The 20,709-nt window shown below is 34.9% G+C and overlaps 1 protein-coding gene across 1 annotated transcript in view; it reads left to right on the top strand.

The window, feature by feature from the left end:
• Window positions 1–20,709, top strand: part of LOC148945365 (uncharacterized) — a 130,753-nt gene that overhangs the window by 90,256 nt on the left and 19,788 nt on the right. The window lies entirely within an intron of this gene.

The raw sequence follows: 20,709 nt of genomic DNA, 5'->3' as shown, positions 1-20,709 counted from the left end.
CTCCATCATAATCAAGATTGCTGAAAAAGACAAATGAATGTGGATTTACTGTTTAATATATACTAATTAAAAAAGACTTTCCAGAAAGCTTTAGAAAGAAAAGTAAAGGATCATATTAATACCAGCAGAAATAAACTCCTGTAATAGTTCAAACTCTTAACGACCAGAAATTACTATTAAAGAATAGATGAAATCCAAAACGATCAGAAATTAAAATTAAAGATCATAGAAAACATAAAGATTGATTAGGTTAATCCTCATGCAGGGGTAGTGTTGAAAGCGTCGTCAGCCTTCTTCACGAGGTCAGTAGCAAGGGCCTCTGCATCAGACAGAAAAATTCCAGCCTGGTCCATGAATTTCCTGAGATTCTGTAGGAAACAAAGATAGTAGGTGCAAATACAAACCATTCAAATAAATCTTAAAACGAGTAAAAATGAAGCTGAGCATGTAAGTCAAAATTAGAAAGAACAAAAATTACTTTCCCGTTTCCCCTTCCTTAACCATAAAAGTCTAAAACCTCTTGCCTCATTTGCGTTTTATTGAAAACTGTATGTATCTTAAACAGTGTGCTTTTATTCATCAAAACAAAGACGACTAATAAGAAATAAATCCCTATAATAATCAAGATGACTTAAAGAACTAATGAACATAAACTGAATATTAGTAGTGATAACCCCAATACTCCAGGGAATACATCGTATAAAGCGACCGGAACAGGTTATATTCCGACCAAATGGTATACAATACTTATGACACATAATTTATTGCAAGAATTATGCAAATGAGATACCTTTTGATACCTGTATTTATGTAGGTCAATGACTCAAATTATGTATTACGTCCAGTATAACATAGCATTCAAACGGTCTGAAGGATCTTTACTCACTATTTGAATATCCGCATAAAACAAAATGACAATAACAAGAATATTTTATTTATTCAAATTTAATAAAACAGGCAAAGGGTTAAAATTGCTTACCAACCAAAGGTAAGTCTGAGGAAACCCACGCTACATCATATAAATGTCTGAATAGGATTAGAATATATTCATCCCTTACAAGTCGATTGACTGATTGACCTAGCTTCACTTCTTGACTATGGTCGCTATAATACACAAGTACCAAGTAAGAAGTGCGGCTAATATAAAACAATGTTTGGTTTTGGAGTATGCATAAAGTTGAAACTAATAAAGTCGCAGGCACCGAGAAAAGAATTTTACTATAGAGATCCAGAACAATTCTTGGAAATCCAGTACAATCCTTATAAATCAAGCATTGAGCTTGTTATATATTTGACATCACCCATAGTGGGTATAATATTGGATCTACTACAAATTCGTCTTACAAAAGTCGTTTACATTTTAGGCAATGATACGGAAGCCATTAGCCATCAAGGACCCCAAGCTCAAAGGGCCTCAATACTCCTCCCCCAGAGTTTTGGTCCCTCCTTCCATTTTTCCCACTTTTTTAAGTTTAATTTTTTTCTACTTTTTTGGACTTTAATTCTGATCTATTTAAAAAAAGTTGATCATTTAAGAAACTCGAGTTTTATTTTTGATTAATAGGAATACACCCACTTAAGATACATTTGGTTTATTAAATACATTTGATCATTTAAGAAATTTAAGTTTTATTTTTGACTAATAATAATACACTCGCTTAAGATATACCTGATCTATTAGAAAATATTTAATCATTTAAGAAACTTGGATTTTATTTTTAATTAATAAGAATACACTCGGTTTGATACATCTGATCTATACAAAAATATTTGATCATTTAAGAAACTTGAGTTTTATTTTTGATTAATAAGAATATATACGGTTAGGATACATACGATGCATTAAAAAATACTTGATCATTTAAGAAACTCGGGTTTTATTTTTTATTAATAGGAATACACATGTTTAAGATATCTGATTTATTAAAAATATTTGATCATTTAAGAAATTTAAGTTTATCTTTGACTAATAAGAATACACTCGATGTAAATATATCAGATCTGTTAAAAAAAACTGTTTGATCATTTAAGAAATTTGGGTTTTATTTTTGATTCATTGACCTACATAAATAAAGGTATCAAAAGGTATCTCATTTGCATAATTCCTGAAATAAATTATGTGCCATAAGTATTGTATACCTTTTGGTCGGAATACAACTTGCTCTGGTCACTTTATAGGATTATTCCCTGGAGTCTTAGATTATCACTACTAATATTATCATTGCTCATATTTATATAATATTTATCAATTTTACCATCCGTAAGTGTGATTTGGGTTGCAGCGGTAGCTAGCAACCTTGTAAGAGACGATCACAACCAATGTTAATAAATATAACAGCCCATAACTCCTAAAAATAGAGTCGGATCAAAACAAAAGTACATCCTTAGAACTGCCTTGTCCGAGACCCGTATATATAAAACTTTCTATCCCTTGGCTTGAACAGCAAGGGAAATATATTGGCTTGAAAATTAAGAAAAGTGGCAGCTATTACAGCATTCTGCCTAAACGGAATCTTTTTTTCTCTTTTTTTTTCTTTTCCACAGATAGCTTGGCTCTGGAACAACGTAGAGAATTGTTCAATGCCTGATTTTAAAGGAAATTGCTAGATCTAGTGCCATTTGCAATAAAAAAAATATTTTTAAAATAGAATCATTTTTGTAAGAAACTTCATTTTTCATGTACAATATTGATCAGTGACGTCATAATCGTAGGTTGTAGTACATAAAGGCTCGATCATCAGATAAAGCTAAAACCTAGTAAAGGAAAATTAAGCAGCGGTACCATTGCATATATTGGACTGAGTTAGCTGCCTGATAAACGCCATCTTTATTTGATGATTTTTTGCATAAACTGCATCTTTTTCTTTTCCACAAATAGCTTGGCACTGGAACATCGTAGAGAGTTGTTCAATGCCTCATTTTAAAGGAAATTGTTGGGGTTTAAAACCGTTTGTAATTAATACAAATTATTTTTTAAAAAGAATCAGTTTTTCCGCTACAATCTGTATTTTATGACCAATCTTGATCAATGACGTCATAATCATAGGTTGTAGCCAGGTCGTCTCTTACTTTGCCAATTAAGAAAAAGATATAGGCTTTTTCTTTTTTTCTATTAACACAATAAGAGACGGCCATAGCAGTATACCTTACACAAATACTATGACAGCCCTTTCCGGGTGGACTATTAGAGTTGCTAACCCTTCGTATCCCTTACACAAATTCTAAGACATTCATATCCCTAGTGTACTGTTAAAGTGTCGACATCCTTTGGAGTTCTGCTACTGGTAGATTTTGAAATTATTGCACACCTGGCTGTTGAGATAGCTGACACCTAGTAAAGAACAAACCAGGTGATAGAGTAACTAAAATTAAAGATAATACAAATATCTTTTGAAAAGTTGCTTTTTCTAGGGTAAGGTGTCATATTTGATGCAATTAGCTGCCTGATTTTCTGAGGTTCGTCTCTTACTTTTGAAATTAAGAAAAAGCCGTAGGCTTTTTCCTGTTTGTAATTTATGTTTAATAGATTCAAATGTTTTATTATTTATATAAGGGATATAGAACTAAAAATAATACTTTTGATGTCACTTCTTAAGTAGAAAAGCTTGGAAGTATAAAACACAATCATCATTGTGATAAATATGGTTCAACACCCGTAGCTGGAAGTTTGCAAGAACACCACTCGTATGTTCCTCTTCCAAGACCCCTTAAGCTACGCAATTGAGGTAAAAACAGTAATATAACAAATCTCTTAGTTATAGGCGTGGTTATGTTGGTACAGCATTCGACTTTGAAAAAGAGTGTCTTGTGTTACTGCTTGTACGTTTTCTTTTCAATTATTAATTTAAAAAAAGCTTTTTAACAAAATAAGTTTTTTCAAAATGTAAAGAACTCCATTAAACCAAAATGAACAAAAATAGAATCAAATAATCTTTAATATACCAAGAATACAACTACCACAAATCAGTATCAATAAACAAATGAAACCCAAAACAAACAGAAATTAAAATAAATAAGAGTCAAACTCAAAACGAGCAGAAATTACTATGAGTAGGGTTCTAATCCCCAAGCTTTCTAAAAGCCAGAATATAATTTGTACTTTGCTGAAAAAAAATTCAAATGAATTTACGGAAGAAAAATCTGCATTGTCAGTTTAATATACATATGCTGATATTTATTCCTTAAAATCTTAATTGATTTTTAATTTCTTAAAGATAGAAAAGTGAAAACATTTAACAGATCTCAAAATTCTGATTGTATGTGCTTGGGGCAATGGTGGGCTAAAAAGGGGTTATTTGCCCTCCAATCATTTTCAACTATTAATAAGGGCACTAGCCGTTTCAATTTCCAATCGAATGAGCCCTTTTTCAAGTTTCTACGACAAAACTTTTAAAAATCATCTTATATGCTCACAGGGCATAACTTATAACCTTTGCCCTGAAGACTGTGAGGGGAGTGTCCTGCTCAACCAATCAATCAATCAATTTATTAATACTAAAAGAAAACAATTACGAAACGTAAGGTTTTTACATGCCCAAGAAGCTGAGTTTCTATAGGGCAACAAAATAAAATAAAAACTTTTATAAAGGATATAAAAAAGCACATGCAATAAAGCACATACATATAGAAGAACATAAAAAAAAAAAAAAAAAAAAAAAAAAAAAAAACCTGGAACAAGACAAGGACATTTATGAAATAGGATATTTAGAAGGAAACATAACATATAACTGAAAAAAATTAAATGAAGAATAGAGATAAAAAAATGAGGATAGAATCTAATACAATATAAAATCGAAGAACTTTTAAATGCGTTGAACAAAATGGTTGTCCCAAAATTTTGATTGGATGTGTTTAGGGAAATGGTGGACGTGGAAGGGGTGTTATATGGCTTCTAATCACTTTCGAGTATTAAAAAGGGCACCTGCCATTTCAATTTCCAATCGAATAAGCCCTTTTTGAAGTTTTTACGACAATGCTTTCTATAAAAACCATATATGCCCCCCAGGGCATAACTTACAGCCCTTGCCCTGAGGGCTCTGGGGGGGGTTGTCATACTCAAGGACCTAATTTCCAGGAATACTGGAACAACACAAGGACATTTATGAGATAGGGGATTTATAAGGAAACATAACTATAACTGAAAACAAAAATTAAATGAAGAAAAGAGATAAAAATTAGGATATAATCTAATAGAATCTAAAATCAAAGAACTCTCAACTACTTAAAACAAAATGGCTATCTCAAAATTTTGATTGGATGTTTTTGGGGAAAAGGTGGGCCCGAGAGGGGGGTTAGTTACCTTCCAATCACTTTCGACTATTAAAAAGGGCACTACCCCTTTGAATTTCCAATCGAATGTACCCTTTTTTTAAGTTTCTACGACAAAGATTTCTATAAAAACCTTAAATAACCCCAGGGCATACCTTAGAACCTTTGTCCTGAGGGCTGTGGGGGGAGTATCCTCCTGAAAAACATAATTTCTATCTGGAAATCAGCTACGTTGAACAAAATCGTTATCTCAAAATTTTGATTGGATGTGTTTGGGGAAATGGTGGGCGTGGAAGGGGTATTAGTTGCCTTCCAATCACTTTCAACTATTAAAAAGGACACTAGCCATTCCAATTTCCAATCGAATGAGCTCTTTTCCAAGTTTCTACGACAACTCCTTCGGTACGAAGTGCCCTGGTCTAAAGTAGAAAAATAAAATGAAATAATACATTGTGCCAACATCGTTCTATACTTAGGCAGCGCTATTGTGCTGTCTATGATTGTTTTCTCCCTTCAATACGATAATTTCCAGATTATCTTACTGTTTTGTAAATATGATACACTCATTTTTTTAAAGCTTGTCTCAGGAAGGTATTTGATCAAGTATTTTGAGTCAAAAGGGAATAGAGGTCATCCGGTTCTTGGTTTGCAACGACATATGCCCCAACGAATGACGAATGACCCCAACGAATGACGTAATTTTGTCAAAATTCTGTTGGAGGAAGGGGGGGTCAAAGTTGGAGCCAGTTTTCCCAAATCAAGCGAAAATGGCAGAGAAAACGGAAAAACTAGCGGTATAGTAATAAAATAGGTAAAGATATATTAAAGAAAACTGACCTTTTTCAGTGGATGCTTGAATTATGTAGGCTTATCTTAGTTTTGACAACATTTTAGGAAAAATAAATTACAGCTGGGAGGTGGGGGGCAAATTGAGGTCTGGAGGAAAACTGAGTTGTGGGAGGGGAGGTTGCCCCCTCTGCCTCATAGCAAATTACGCCCTGACCCCAACCCCTTGCCACTAAGTGATTGGAGAAGTGTAGGCATGTGGTTCTGGAACCACTCAAAGTTGTATAGAAAGATTACTTATTGTTATACCTACTTATTCAAATTATTTATTTGACAATTCCACGGTAATATTCTCTCCATACGTAAGATTGTGCATCCAAAGAGGAAGAAAGATGAATGAAAACAGTTCTGTAGGAGAATTCAGGTAATTCTTCCTAAAATTTTTGAACTGGAAACAAACGTAGTTTGTAATAAAATGTATCGTACCTACACAAGAAATGATCTTTTTTTCGGAAATTTCCACTCATTTCTGAGTAATGAGTGGCGATTTATTTAGGGACAGGTCAAATAAATCCCCAATCCTAAAGGCACATTTCTTTTGAGCTAGCAAAATGTTCCGCAAGTGTGTCGAAATACAGACAAGTCCGCTCAGTGAACCTTTTGTGTCGAAGCTACTAATCTGGAGCTACTTTCATAAGTGTGACTAAATTTAATTTTTTTAACAAAGAATTAAAAATCTATTTCTTTATTTTAATTTTTTTTTTTTTACAAAAAGAAGCGACACTGTGTTTAGATTTTTGTTTTTCACTCTAAACCTATTTTTTTCCTTCAGTTTTCGTACGGCTAGTTAGTTCAGCTCCTTAATACGGGTAGAGATGTCTTATCTCCCCTAGATTGGACGTGATAAGAAATTATATAAAAAAAAAAGTTTTCAATTGAAACTAAGAACCAACATTAAAACTTCAAACGAACAGAAATTATTCTGTATCATAGGCAGCGCAATAGTGCTGCCTTAGTAAAGAACGATGCTGGCACAATTCATTTTTTTTGTTTTTGGTTGGTCTTAGACAAGGGCACTTTGTATCGAAAAACTTGTCGTAGAAACTTGAAAAAGGGCTCATTCGATTCCAAATTGGAAGGGCTTGTCCTCCTTTTAATAGTCGAAAGTGATTGGAAGGCACCTAACTCCCCTTCCACGCCAACCATTTCAAAATTTTGAGATAGCCATTTTGTTCAACGTAGTTTAAAAATTTAGAAATTGTGTCTTTGAGGAGGACATTCCCCCCACATTCCTCAGGGCAAGGGTTGTAATTTATGCCCTGGGGGGCATATAAGGTTTTTATTGAAAGCTTGGTCGTATAAAGTTCAAAAAGGGCTCATTGAATTAGAAATTCAAAGGGCTAGTGGCTTTTTGAATTGTCGAAAGTGATTGGATGACAACAAGCCCCCCTCTCACGCCTGCCATTTCCCAAAACACATCCAATCAAAATCTTGAGATAGCCATTTTGTTCAACGTAGTTGAAAGTCTTGGAAATTAGGTCACTGGGGATGAAAAACCCCACAGCCCTCAGGGCTAGGGTTGTAAATTATGTCCTTGGGGCATATAAGGTTTCTATAGGAAGCGTTGTCGCAAAAACTTCAAATAAGGTTCAGTTAATTGGATATTTAAATGGCTAGTGCCCATTTTAATAGTTGAAAGTGGTTGGAGGGCAAATAACCCCCATCTCACACCCATCATTTTCCCAAACATATGCAATCAAAATTTTGATATATCCACCTTGTTCAACGCAGTTGAAAGTTTTGGAAATTTGGTCTTTGAGGATTATAACCCCCCCCATTCCTCAGGGCAAGGGTTATAAGTTATGCCCTTGAGGTATATAAGGTTTTTATAGAAAGCCTTGTCGTAGAAACTTCAAAAAGAGCTCATTCCATTGGAAATTGAAAGGGTAGTGCCCTTTTTAATAATAGAATGTTATTTGAGGGCAACTAACCCCCCTCTAACACCCTTCATTTCCCCAAACATATCAAATCAAAATTTCAAGATAGCCATTTTTTCCAACCTAATTGAGAGTTAAAGAAATTAGGTCTTTAAGGATGGCAACCCCCCTCCCCACAACCCTCATGGCAAGGGTTGTAAGCTGTGCCGTGGGGGCATATAAGGTTCTTATAGAAAGTGTTGTCTTAGAAACTTCAAAAATGGCTCATTCGTTTGAAAATTGAAAGGGCTTGTGCCCTTTTTAATAGTCGAAAGTGATTGGAAGGCACCTAACTCCCCTTCCACGTCCACCATTTCACCAAACACATCCAATCAAAATTTTGAGATAGCCATTTTGCTTAATGTAGTTGAAAAATCTAGTAATTGTGTCTTTGAGGAGGACACTTCCCCCACACCCCTCAGGGCAAGGGTTGTAAGTTATGCTCTTGAGGTATACAAGGTTCTTATAGAAAGCCTTGTCGTAGAAACTTCAAAAAGGGATCATTTGATTGGATATTGAAAGGGCTAGTGCCCTTTTTAATAGTCGAAAGTGATTGGAGGGCATCCAAACCCCTCTCACGCCAATCATTTTCCCAAACACATGCAATCAAAATTTTGAGATACACATTTTTATCAACGTTGTGGAAAGTTTTGGAAATTAGATCTTTGGGGATTATAGCCCCCCACACCCCTCAGGGGAAGGGTTGTAAGTTATACACAAGGGGGTATCTAAGGTTTTTATAGAAAGCGTTGCGGTAGAAACTTCAAAAGGGGATAATTTTATTGGAAATTGAAAGGGCTAGTGCCCTTTTTAATAGTAGAAAGTGATTGGACGGCCCCTAACTCTCCTTCCACGTCCACCATTTCACCAAACACATCCAATCAAAATTTTGAGATAGCCATTTTGTTTAATGTAGTTGAAAAATTTAGTAACTGTGTCTTTGAGGAGGACACTTCCCCCACAGTCCTCAGGGCAAGGGTTGTAATTTGTGCCCTGGGGAGCATATAAGGTTTTTATTAAAAGTGTAGTCATAGAAAGTTCAAAAAGTTTTGTAATTGTTTTCTTTTAGTATTAATAAATTGATTGATTGATTGAGCAGGACACTCCCCTCACAGTCTTCAGGGCAAAGGTTATAAGTTATGCCCTGGGAGTACATAAGATTCTTTTTAAAAGCTTTGTCGTAGAAACTTGAAAAAGGGCTCATTCAATTGGAAATTCAAAGGGTTAGTGCCCTTTTTAATAGTCGTAAGTGATTGGAGGGAAACTAAACCCCCTATCACGCCCACCATTTCCCAAAACACATCGAATCAAAATTTTTATATAGCCATTTTGTTCAACGTAGTTTTCAGTTTTCGAAATTAGGTCATTGAGGATGACAACCCCCCCCCCCTCCCTGAGGGTTAGGGTTGTAAATTATGCCATTGGGGCATATAAGGTTTCTATAGAGAGCGTTGTCGTAAAAACTTCTAAAAGGGTTCATTCAATTGGAAATTGAAGTAGCTAGTGCCCTTTTTAATAGTTGAAAGTGATTGGATGGCCACTAACCCCCCTCTCACGCCCACCATTTCCCCAAACACCTACAATCAAAATTTTGAGATATCCATTTTTTCAATGCAATTGAAAGTTTTGGAAAATAGGTCTTTGAGCATGGTTACCCCCTCAGAGCTCTCAGGGCAAGGGTTGTAAGTTATGCCCTGGGGCATATTAGGTTTTATAGAAAGCGTTGTCGTAGAAACTTCAAAAAGGGCTCATTTGATTGGAAATTGAAAGGGCTAGAGCTCTACTTAATAGTCGAAAGTGATTGGAGGGCAGCTATCTCTCCTCTCACGCCCAACATTTTCAAAAACAATTAGTCATTTTGTTCAACGTAGTTGAAAGTTGAGGAAATTACGTCTTTGAGGTTGAAAAATCCCCCCACCCCTCGGGGCCAGGGTTGCAAGTTATGCCCTTAGGGCATATAAGGTTTTTTATAAAAAGTGTTGTCGTAGAAACTTTGAAAAGGGCTCATTCAATTGGAAATTGAAAGGGCTAGTGCTCTTTTTAATAGTCGAAAGGGATTGGAGGGTAGCTAATTCCCTCTCACGCCAATCGTTTTCCCAAACACATGCAATCAAAATTTTGAGATACCCATTTTTATCAACGTTGTTGAAAGTTTTGGAAATTAGATCTATGAGGATTATAACCCCCCACACCCCTCAGGGCAAGGGTTGTAAGTTATACCCTTGGGGTATATTAGGTTTTGATAGAAAGTGTTGCAGTAGAAACTTCAAAAAGGGATCATTTTATTGGAAATTGAAAGGGCTAGTGCCTTTTTTAATAGTAGAAAGTGATTAGCGGGCAACTAACCCCCTCTCAGACCCATCATTTCCCCAAACACATGAAATCAAAAATTTTAGATAGTCATTTTTTCAACGTAGTTGAGAGTTAAAGAAATTAGGTCTTTAAGGATTACAACTCCCCAACCCCCTCCACAACCATCAGGGCAAGGGTTGTAAGCTATGCCTTGGGGGCATATATGGTTCTTATAGAAAGTATTGTCGTATGAACTTCAAAAAGAGCTCATTTAATTAGAAATTGAAAGGGCTAGTGCCCTTTTTAATAGTTGAAAGTGATTGGAGGGCAACTAACCCCCTCTCACGCCCACCATTTTCCCGAACACTTTCAATCAAAATTTTGAGATAACCATTTTGTTCAACGTAGCTCAAAGGTTCAGAAATTATGCCTTGAGGATGATAAACCCCCACAGCCCCCTTGGGTAGAGGCTGTCAGTTATGCCCTGGGGGTATATAGGCTCTTTAGGGAAAGTGTTCTCGTAGAAACTTCAAAATGGGCTCTTTCAATTGGGAATTGAGATGGCTGGTGTCCTTATTAATAGCAAAAGCTATTGGAGGGCGAATGCCCCCCCCCCCCCACGGTCATCATTTCCCCAAACACTTCCATCTAACATTTTGATATAGCCATTTTGTTGAACGTAGTTGAAGGTTCCGGATATTATATTTTTGAGTATGACACCCACGGCCCCCCACAGATCTCAGGGTTAAGGTTGTAAGTTATGCACTGGGGGCATATAAGGTTTTTATAGAATGTGTTGTCGTAGAAACTTCAAAAAGGGGTCATTAGATTGGAAATTGAGAGGACTATTGTGGACTTGAGATGGCTAGTACCCTTGTTAATAGTAAAAAGCGATCGGATCGAAGGGAAATTGCCCCCCCCCCCCTACGCCCATCATTTCCCCAAACACTTTCGATTAATATTTTGACATAGCCGTTTTGTTAATCGTAGTTAAAGGGTCCGGAAATTATGTTTTTGAGTATAACAACCCCCCACAGCCCTCAGGGCTAAGATTTTAAGTTATGCCAAGAGGGCATATAATGTTCTTATAGAAAGTGTTGTCGTAAAAACTTCAAAAAGGGGTCATAGGATTGGAAATTGATAGGGCTATTATCCTTTTTAATAGTCGAAAGTAATCGGAGGGAGAGTCACCCCCGCCTCTTGCCCCTCATTTTCCCAAACATTTCCGATCAACGTTTTGATATGCCTATTTTGCTCAAGATAGTTGTAAGGTCTGGAAATTATGTATTTGCGTATGAAAACTCCCCCCCCCCCAAAGCCCTCAGGACAAGGGTCCGTTATGACCTTGGGGCATATAAGGTTCTTATAGAAAGTTTTGTCTTAGAAGCTTCAAAAAGGGCAAAAATTGGGTTGGAAATTGAGAGGACTAGTGCCTTTTTTATTAGTCGAAGGCTATTAGAGGCCAAAAGCCCCCCCCCCCCTGCCCATCATTTCCCCAAACTCTTTCAATCAAAATTTTGACATGGCCCTTTTGTTCAGCGTATCAGGAAGGTAAATTATGTTTTTGAGGATAAGAAATCCCCCAAGCCCTCAGGGCAAGGGTTGTAAGTTGTGCCCTGGGGACATATAAGGTTTTTATAGAAAGCGTGGTCCTACATACTTTGGAGGGGGCTCATTGGATTGGTAATCAGACACTCAAGTGCTCTTTTTAAGAGTCAAAGTGATTGGAGGGTAGATAACCCCCTCCCCCCACACACGTCGTACTGTCCTGAAATGCATCTAATAGAAATTTTGCGATAACAATTATATTCAAAATTTTCTAAATATAATATAACAAAGCTTCTGGGGTTGAAACAAGCCCCAGAGATTAAGGGCAAGGGTTTTAAGTTATTCCCAGGGGGTATTTAAGGTTCTTATGGAAGGTGTGGTTGTTTAACTATAGAAGAGGCTCAGTCTTTCTCTCTGAAAAAGACTATGTCAATATAAAAAGAATAGAAATTAATTTAAAAAAAAAATCCACAAAATGAGTTTTTCAAAAAAAGAAAAGAGCTCCATTAAATCAAAAAATTAACAAAACTAGAAGCAAATACTCTACCAAGCATACAAATTCCACAAATCAGTATCAATAAATAAATGAAATCCAAAATAAACAAAACTTAAAACAAATAACAGAGTCAAACTCACAACGAGCAAAAATTAATATGAGTAGGGTTCCCCATGCTTTCTAAAAGCCAGAATATAATTTTTAATTTACTGAAAAAAATTCTTTTAAACGTTTTCACTTTTATAACTTTAAAAAATCAAAAATTAGTTAAGATTTTAAGGAACAAATATCAGCATATGTATATTAAACTGATAATGCACATTTTTTTCAGTAAATTCATTTGATTTTTTTCAGTAAAATACAAATTATATTCGGGCTTTTGGTAAGCATGGGGCTTAGAACCCTACTCATATTAATTTCTGCTTGTTTTGAGTTTGACACTGTTATTTATTTCAATTTCTGTTCGTTTTGGCTTTTATATATTTATTGATACTGATTTGTGGTAGTTGTATGGTTGGTAGATTGTTTGATTTTATGTTGTTCATTTTTGGTTTAATGGAGTTCTTTACTTTTTTTTAAAGACTTATTTTGTGGAAAAAGTTTTTTTCGACTAATGAACAGAAAAGGTCATAGCAGTATTGTTTCTAAATCAAATTTTTATCAAAAACGACCATAGATTAATTTAAGAAAAACAAAGTTATTCCCAGGGAAGTAAAGAGCGAAGTTGAAACTTAAACGAACAAAAATTATAACTTCACAGCCTATCTAACATATATCAATAAAACTAATGCAAATAAATCAACTGGTGATATTTCCCTATGTTTGTAGGATTGCAGAAAACTAGCGCTTTACTGAAAACACAAAACAATATAGGAGTTCTGTTACGGTAAAAGTTAAACCTTTAAGAAATTTTAAACAGTTTAAAAGTAAAGCATTTTTAGATTGTTGTTTTATTTATTTTTTCGTTTAATTTGGCATTACTTCTGCACAATGAGCTCAGTTCAATGATTTACTGTCGTTTTGAATCTGAAAAGGACATTTCATGATTATTTTGTGGACGAGTTCGAAGTGAAGGAATCTTATTAGGACTACAAACTCGCTTTAGAACTTGTATCACAACTGAAAATCCCCGTTTTATAGAGAGAAATAACTGGATTTCCTGAATTCATATTACGGTTAATATGTTCTTCATTCTGAGTAATAGAAGGTGAGACCAAGATGTTACCTGATAAATCAATCCATTATTTTTTATGCTGTTTAAAGACTGTAAACTTATTATTTTTATGGCTAAGTTCTTAAGATAATTGTAATTGTATACTGAAAGTTACTGATGTCACAGCTCCTGTAAGACTATGAAAAGCGTTACAGATTAGTTTGTTGTTGTGAGGCTACGTATTTACTTTTGACTCCTAAATCAATATTCTTGTTCTTATACTTGGCTTTTGCGTTTTCAGTAAAGCGCTAGTTTTCTGTAATTCTGCAAACATAGGGAATTACCACCAGTTGATTTATTTACATTAGTTTTATTGATATATATTAGATAGGCTGTGAAGTAATAATTTTTGTTTGTTTTAAGTTTCAACTTCGCTCTTTACTTCCCTCGGAATAACTTTTTTTTAACTAATTGGAGTCAAGGAGTTGAAGATATAAGTTTCAAGCCCATATGGAAAAAGCTCTTTGGCCAATTTTGGGCCAAGAAGCCACACTTGCTCTGTAACATTCTTTTGTACACTAAGTTTAAATTGGCCCAAGGACTTCCAGCTCCAAGTACGGCTTTAAGCCTCCCCCCCCCGCCACTCACAACAAAATGCTTAATCTTCTTGCCATAAGAACGATGCCTGATAGTAATTTGTCAAATAATCACCCAATGTCAAACAAGCCCCCCCCCCCTTTTTCCATGACAATACCTATATGTAAACAATTGGTAATTGGCATTTTTACGGCCGCTTGCCTAAGGGGCTGAGGGTTCCTGTCATCCCAATGTTTATTGGATCTTCGGCTGTTTGAATAAAATAACCATCTCAGGAATTTGGACGAGTGTTCTGGGGAGCAGTGTAGAACAAAAGGGCAAGGGAGGGTCCTGGATGCCCTTCAATCAATTTTCTCGTTAAAAGGGTGCTAAACTTTGAATTTCAAATCAAACGAGCCCCTTTGAAGTTTTTACAACCACCCCTCCTTACAAAGTAGCTGGGAATAGTAAAAAATAATAATACATCGAAGACTCTTCACTTATATAGCGCTAAAGCGACGTCTTTGAATAAAGCGAAAAATGTTGTTTTTTCGGAGTGCATAGGAAATATAATCTAACTGTATATCCTGCCGAAACTCCCGTCAGTAAAACACAACATTCCTATCTTTTAAATAAATAAACAAAGTATAACGAAACGCAGTCTTTATCCTTTCATCAGAGGAAGCTCACTTCAGAGAAAGTAATTTCCGGTTACTCTCTAAGCATCTTAGATGGAAACGACGTAATTTTCCCGCTGTTTCTTTATTTTTCCTTTGTGGTAGTCGTTTCTATGACGGATCTAAAGCTGATCTAATCCCATGCAATCCTTGGTATTTCGTCAGATTCAATCAAGTAGTAAAAAGAGGCACTTCAAATATCGAACCGCAAGTGTAACTTCTGGGAGCGGGGACTTATGCCCGTGCCACATTATAGTCACACTTTTCGATAAAATCAAAATTACGCACGACTACAGCGCCACTTACGTTTGCCATTGTTCGCAGTTGAACATTATTCAACTTTCAAACGTAAATTTCTTGACTGACCAATCAGAGTCAAGATTTAAGGCATAATTTTTAAAACCAGAAAAGATGGAAACTTAGAACAGCGGTTTTTCTATCTGGGTGGGGAATATGACCAAAAATAAGAAGACTTAGTATTAGTAGAGAACAGTTGGATATAAATTACTGTTGGTGCAAACTCTTTAAACTAATTTCTTGTAATTTTAATTATTTACTATTTAAATACAAGTATGACGCTAAAATCAAGAAAATTGCCTTGTCATTCGTGATATTTGGCTTTCTTTATCTGTATTAATTTTTAAAAAAAACACAGTTTTTCCGAGGGAAGCAAAGAGCGAAGTTGAAACTTAAAACGGACAACAATTATTATTTCACAGCCTATGTAATATACATTAATATAATTAGTACAAATAAACCAACTAATTATGTTTCCCTATGCTTTTATGATTATAAAAAACTAGCCCTTTACTGAAAACACAAAAGTCAAGTATAAAAAACAGGATTATTGATTTAAGAGTCAAAAGCGAGTGTGTTGCCTGACTACACTGAACGAATCTATAAAGCTTTTCAAAGTCTTACACCAGTTGTGACATTAGTAACTTTCAGTATACAATTAACATTATCTTAAAAATATAAACGTAAAACGAAATATTTTTAATAACCGCGAAGTAATTGAACCGCATACAGAAATATTGGATTGATTTATCAAGCAACATTTTGTTCTCACCAGCTATAATACAAATAGTGGGTAATATACAGTCTTAAATTGTAAGAAATATGCTTTAGTATCGCTTGAAATGTAGATCAAATAAGACATAATATGAACTCCGATTATTCCTATCTATAGGTAATCCGATTATTTCTCTCTATACAAGAGTGAATTTCGAGCTATGATACAAATTCTAAAGCTAGTCTACAGTCCTAATACACATCAATATGGCCTTAATTCGAGCTTGTGTATAAACTAATCATGACATGTCCTTTTTAGAACCAAAACGAGAGCCAGTCATTGAACTTAGCCATTGTGCAGAAGCGATACAAAATTAAACGTAACAAAAATAAAGCAACAACCCTAATATAGATTGTTGCTTTTTTTTAAAAGGGATTGATTCTAAAAGGGATTGATAATATTTTTATTCCATAAAGTCTCCTTAATTTGTCTGCTTTTACTGTACTAAAACTCATATATTGTTTTGTATTTTCAGTAAAGCGCTAATTTTCTATAATCATCAAAGCACAGGGAAACATAATTAGTTGGTTTATTTGTACTACTTATATTAATATATATGACATAGCCTGTGAAGTAATAATTTTTTTCCGTTTTAAGTTTCAATTTCGCTCTTTGCTGCCCTCGGAAAAACTTTGTTTTTTTAAATTAATCTTTGTTCGTTTTTGACTAAACTTTAATGCAACAACAACGCTGCCATGATCTTTTTTATTTATATGGAATAATGTACGCTCGTTTTATGTTTTGATTCCACTTCTTAGTTTCAGTTGAAAAATTATTTTTGATATAATTTCTAATTATCACCGATCTAGGGGAGATAAGACAGCTCTAAAAAAATACTGCGAACAAACTTAACAGCGAAGAAAAATTTTAGTCTATTACATAAAGTTCATTATCCATACTTCACAAAACAATACATGTTTTTCAGGAACGTTTGTTTTTCGATGAGCAAAAGGCTGTTTTTACTCGGCCGACTTCGCTTGAAACAGCCATAATGAAGACAGGGCTTTATAAATCACCTACTGACTAGCAGAAACTAGAAGCCTTCTGTAATAAAAGAAAGCTGTTTAAGGGATCATTTAAAAGCTTATATTTTTACTTAATCGCTTTTTATAAATTTTACTTGACAGCACATTCCCACAAAGTGCACTATCGGTTGTTTCCCCAACTTTGTTAAATGAAACAAGTGCCTTTTCCAATGAAATGACCAAAAAAAGGTGGTTTCAAAGCCTGAGCAAGAGCAAAAACTAGGGGGCATGGACGTCCCTTCCCCTCAATTACCACCTTTATAAATAGCACACAGGCTTCATCACAGGGTGAAGTTTGGTGGTTCAATTCAAAACTGTTGATCAATCAAGCTTAATTTTTGGTAGAAGTTTTGTTGAAAGCTTTTTAGTTTTAGTTAATTTGCTTTCGCAATAATCGTTTGCTTTTAATATGACTAGTGGATTTATGAAACTTACTAAGGGGGTCTGGATATGGAGTATATGTGAGGGGATCTTATAAGTCTCCAGTTAAGGGTTTTGGACCATAATTATTGCAATGGTACAGTTTTATGCTTTCAAACTCTTCCACTTAAGAAGGGGTACCAAAAGTGCCGTTTTTAGCGCTACCGCTCTGCCGCTTTTGGATGGTAAAATTGATAAAAAGCACGTAGATATGAGTAATAGGTTTAAAATATGCCTTCCCAGGATATGCCTTAAAAATGAGTGCCATTAAACATCACTTTTTAATGTTTTGCTAGCCCAATAGCTAGCCAATAGCCAATAGCTTTTAATGTTTTGCTAGCCCAAAATCGCCCCACACTGCAAAAAAAATCGTTTCAGATTCAACAAAAATTTTTTGTAATGTTTATCACCAACAAAATTTGAATTTCTACAGCTGAAATGGAATATTGGAGACCATTTTGGAATTCCATGGCCATTATATAATTTCTGATTTGTTGAGAAATAAATATGTTGAATTCTCATACCCTAATTGAATTTTTAATTTGTTGACAAAACAACATGTTGGATTTTAAGATCCTTATTGGATTTCCATCTTGTTTGCTGGATTTCCCGTTCTTTTATTGGATTTCCATCACTACCGTTGTTCAATTTCCTAGGTCTACAGTCTAATATCTAATTCTCAGGATTCAGTTTCTCTTTCTTCTTTCTGAAGCATGAATAGATACCAAAAAAATCTCATTTATTTTACAAGAACAGAAAATTACAACAAAAATTTCCCAGATAATATGACACCTCTTAACGGCTGCATTTTTTCATGGTGGAAATCAGTAAATCAATGGCGTAGTAGCAGGCAGACAGAAGACACTTGAGTAAGAAACATCTTCCAGTCAGGAAAAAATTGACACACGGACCTGAAATGAAGATGACATCAAATCGAGGCACAAATAAAAGAAAGACTTCCCCTTTTTTCTACCTCCAGAGGTGAACGGTTGCAATAAATATGCCACGAATCCTGTCTTTTCTGAATACCTTTGACTTACTCATCAGATCTCATCAAATCTCTTGTTCGCCGCCTCATAAAATCTGTGTGTTATAAAAATGAAACCTTGTAAAATAGATCTTCTGCTTAGATGAAGTACAACAAAATTGATTTCAGCTTCACAAGTTTGCTCAATCCCTATTTATAAGGTTTTAAAGATATGTAAATACATTTCCTAAATTTTAAAGAAAAAAAACATTGATATGGCTTAAAATTCTACTCAAATAACAGGAATTATATTTTTGGACCTAAACCTTGAGAAAAAGAAACTGATAACTGAAAATTAAGCTAAAATGTTGTTTTGTCAAAGTTTCAATAAGTATAGACCTGTCATGTAGGCAAATTTAAGGACCCTCTAGAGGGAGAAGGAGTGGAGGTAGGTACTTCAAAATACCTTCCCGGGACATACTTGGATACTTATGCACTATCTGGAGCACATGCGCTATATTATAAACGGAAGATGCGGGTTTCTTTCGAAACGATTTTTTTTTCAATAGAGAAATGGATTGTAAAGCGGGTTTGCCATTGGGTTTACAATATTTAAACTATTGTTTTTTGGGGTTTAGGGGGAAAAAAGGTACCTAGGTTTGGTTAGGTTAGGCATTTAATATATTCTATGCTTTACCCCCCCCCCCCATCCTCCCAAATGTGCAAATATAAAGCCGAAATTTATACTATTATATTTTTATCCTATTTTGTTTTACTTCATTAGCATCAACCAAACTTCATTTTTCGCGTGTGTTCCAGATAGTTCATAAGCACCCATACTTTAGCATGAGGACCCATCCTTGAAAGTCTCATTGTCCTAACCGAACCCCTTTCCAAGATAGCCATAAGTAGCTAAATTAGAATTGGTACTGTTCTATTAGCTGTAAGCCACGCAAGATAGATGATAAAAGAAACTAGTCAAACAGGTTCTCTCAACGGAGAATTGGATTGCAAACAGTGGTTTCTAACTGCGTTTACAATATTTAAACTTTAGTTTTTTGGGGTTTAGAGGGGGAAAAGGTACCTAGGTTAGGATAAGTATTTAATATATGCTATGCTTTACCCCCACCCCCTTGTGCAAATATAGCTGAATTTTGTTTCTCAACTATTACATTTTGTTGATATTTTGTTTTATTTCATTAGGAGTAACCGAACTTCACTTCTTGCATGATGATTTACAGCTAATAGAACAGTACCGTAGAATTTTGCCCAACTTTTTTTTATTTATAAAAATGTACTATCTTAAACATTTTGGGAAATATAAGACACAAGCTATCGATATTAATAAACTAAACTGAATACTTACCATCACAATGAGAATGTCTTCTCTCTCTGATCTGAATGCCCCCTAGGTAAAATCGTCACTTCGTCGTTTGAAGGTCTTAACATTAAATCTACTTCTGTATTATACGTTTTTAGGTATTTGAAGGAGAAGATTTTTATTTGTTTGTCAAATTGATCTTAAATCATAACATTCGAAAGCAAAATAAGAGATAAATTAGGTCATGGGAGGAGGTTTAGTTGCCCTCCAATGTTTACGGTCTCTTAAAAAGGACACTAGAACAACAAAACGAAAAATAGAAACGTATCCGTCATCAGTCTTCTGGCAAAAACACAAATTCTATGTATTCGCAGCTAGGAGATCAGAACCCCCACAATAAAACTATGTTATGCACTGAATATGAACGTCTAAGATACAGTAAGATTTATTGACTTTTTGGGGGGTGTTCCTCCCTTTTTGGAAAATCGGGCTCCCTGTTTTCAAAATCCCTTTTTTCTGAGGCTTGGAGCCTTTGGTGGGTAGATATTAAAAGTAATGAAATTTATATATATGCAATCTGAATGAAAACCCAATTCTTATCAATTGTTATCAAAATTCCATGTTTGAGTTTCGGTTACAATTGAACTGAGTCGCTCCTTAACTACAGTTTAACACTATGAACTGTTTGATAAAACTTTGTTGGGCTAACTTTCTATTTTTTTAATCAGTCCTGTAGCAAACTGGAGTTTTTGAATCACGATTCATGCTTATAAAGTGTACTATTTCTGAGTCCAGTTGAAATGTGCACCATTTTAGAAAATTCTCTTTTTGGGGAGGCTGTTGGTTCCTTTACGTGTACGTAAAGGACTGAAATACCCTTACAGGTGTCTTCTTTTCTTCGATATATTTGCTTACTTGATAATTCAGCGTAAGCAGCAAATTTATGGCAAATCCAGGGAAGAATTTTTTTTTTTAAACGCTTTTTGGGTTTCATTACAAAAATTACGTTCACCACAAAAACATAAGTTGTTCCCAAAAAAGGATTTTCGTTCTTAATTAGAAAAAACTGAAATCAGAAAGCAATATATTTTCATCGTTAGTACTGTTAAGGTTAGGGTAGTATCTTAAGAAA

Source organism: Artemia sp. Qi Xiang Cuo, chromosome 13 (genome assembly GCF_049724085.1).
Source record: "Artemia sp. Qi Xiang Cuo chromosome 13, ASM4972408v1, whole genome shotgun sequence".
In the NCBI taxonomy this organism is placed as follows: domain Eukaryota; kingdom Metazoa; phylum Arthropoda; class Branchiopoda; order Anostraca; family Artemiidae; genus Artemia; species Artemia sp. Qi Xiang Cuo.
Note: the sequence above shows the minus strand (reverse complement) of the source record. Positions and strands in the feature narration are given on the sequence as shown.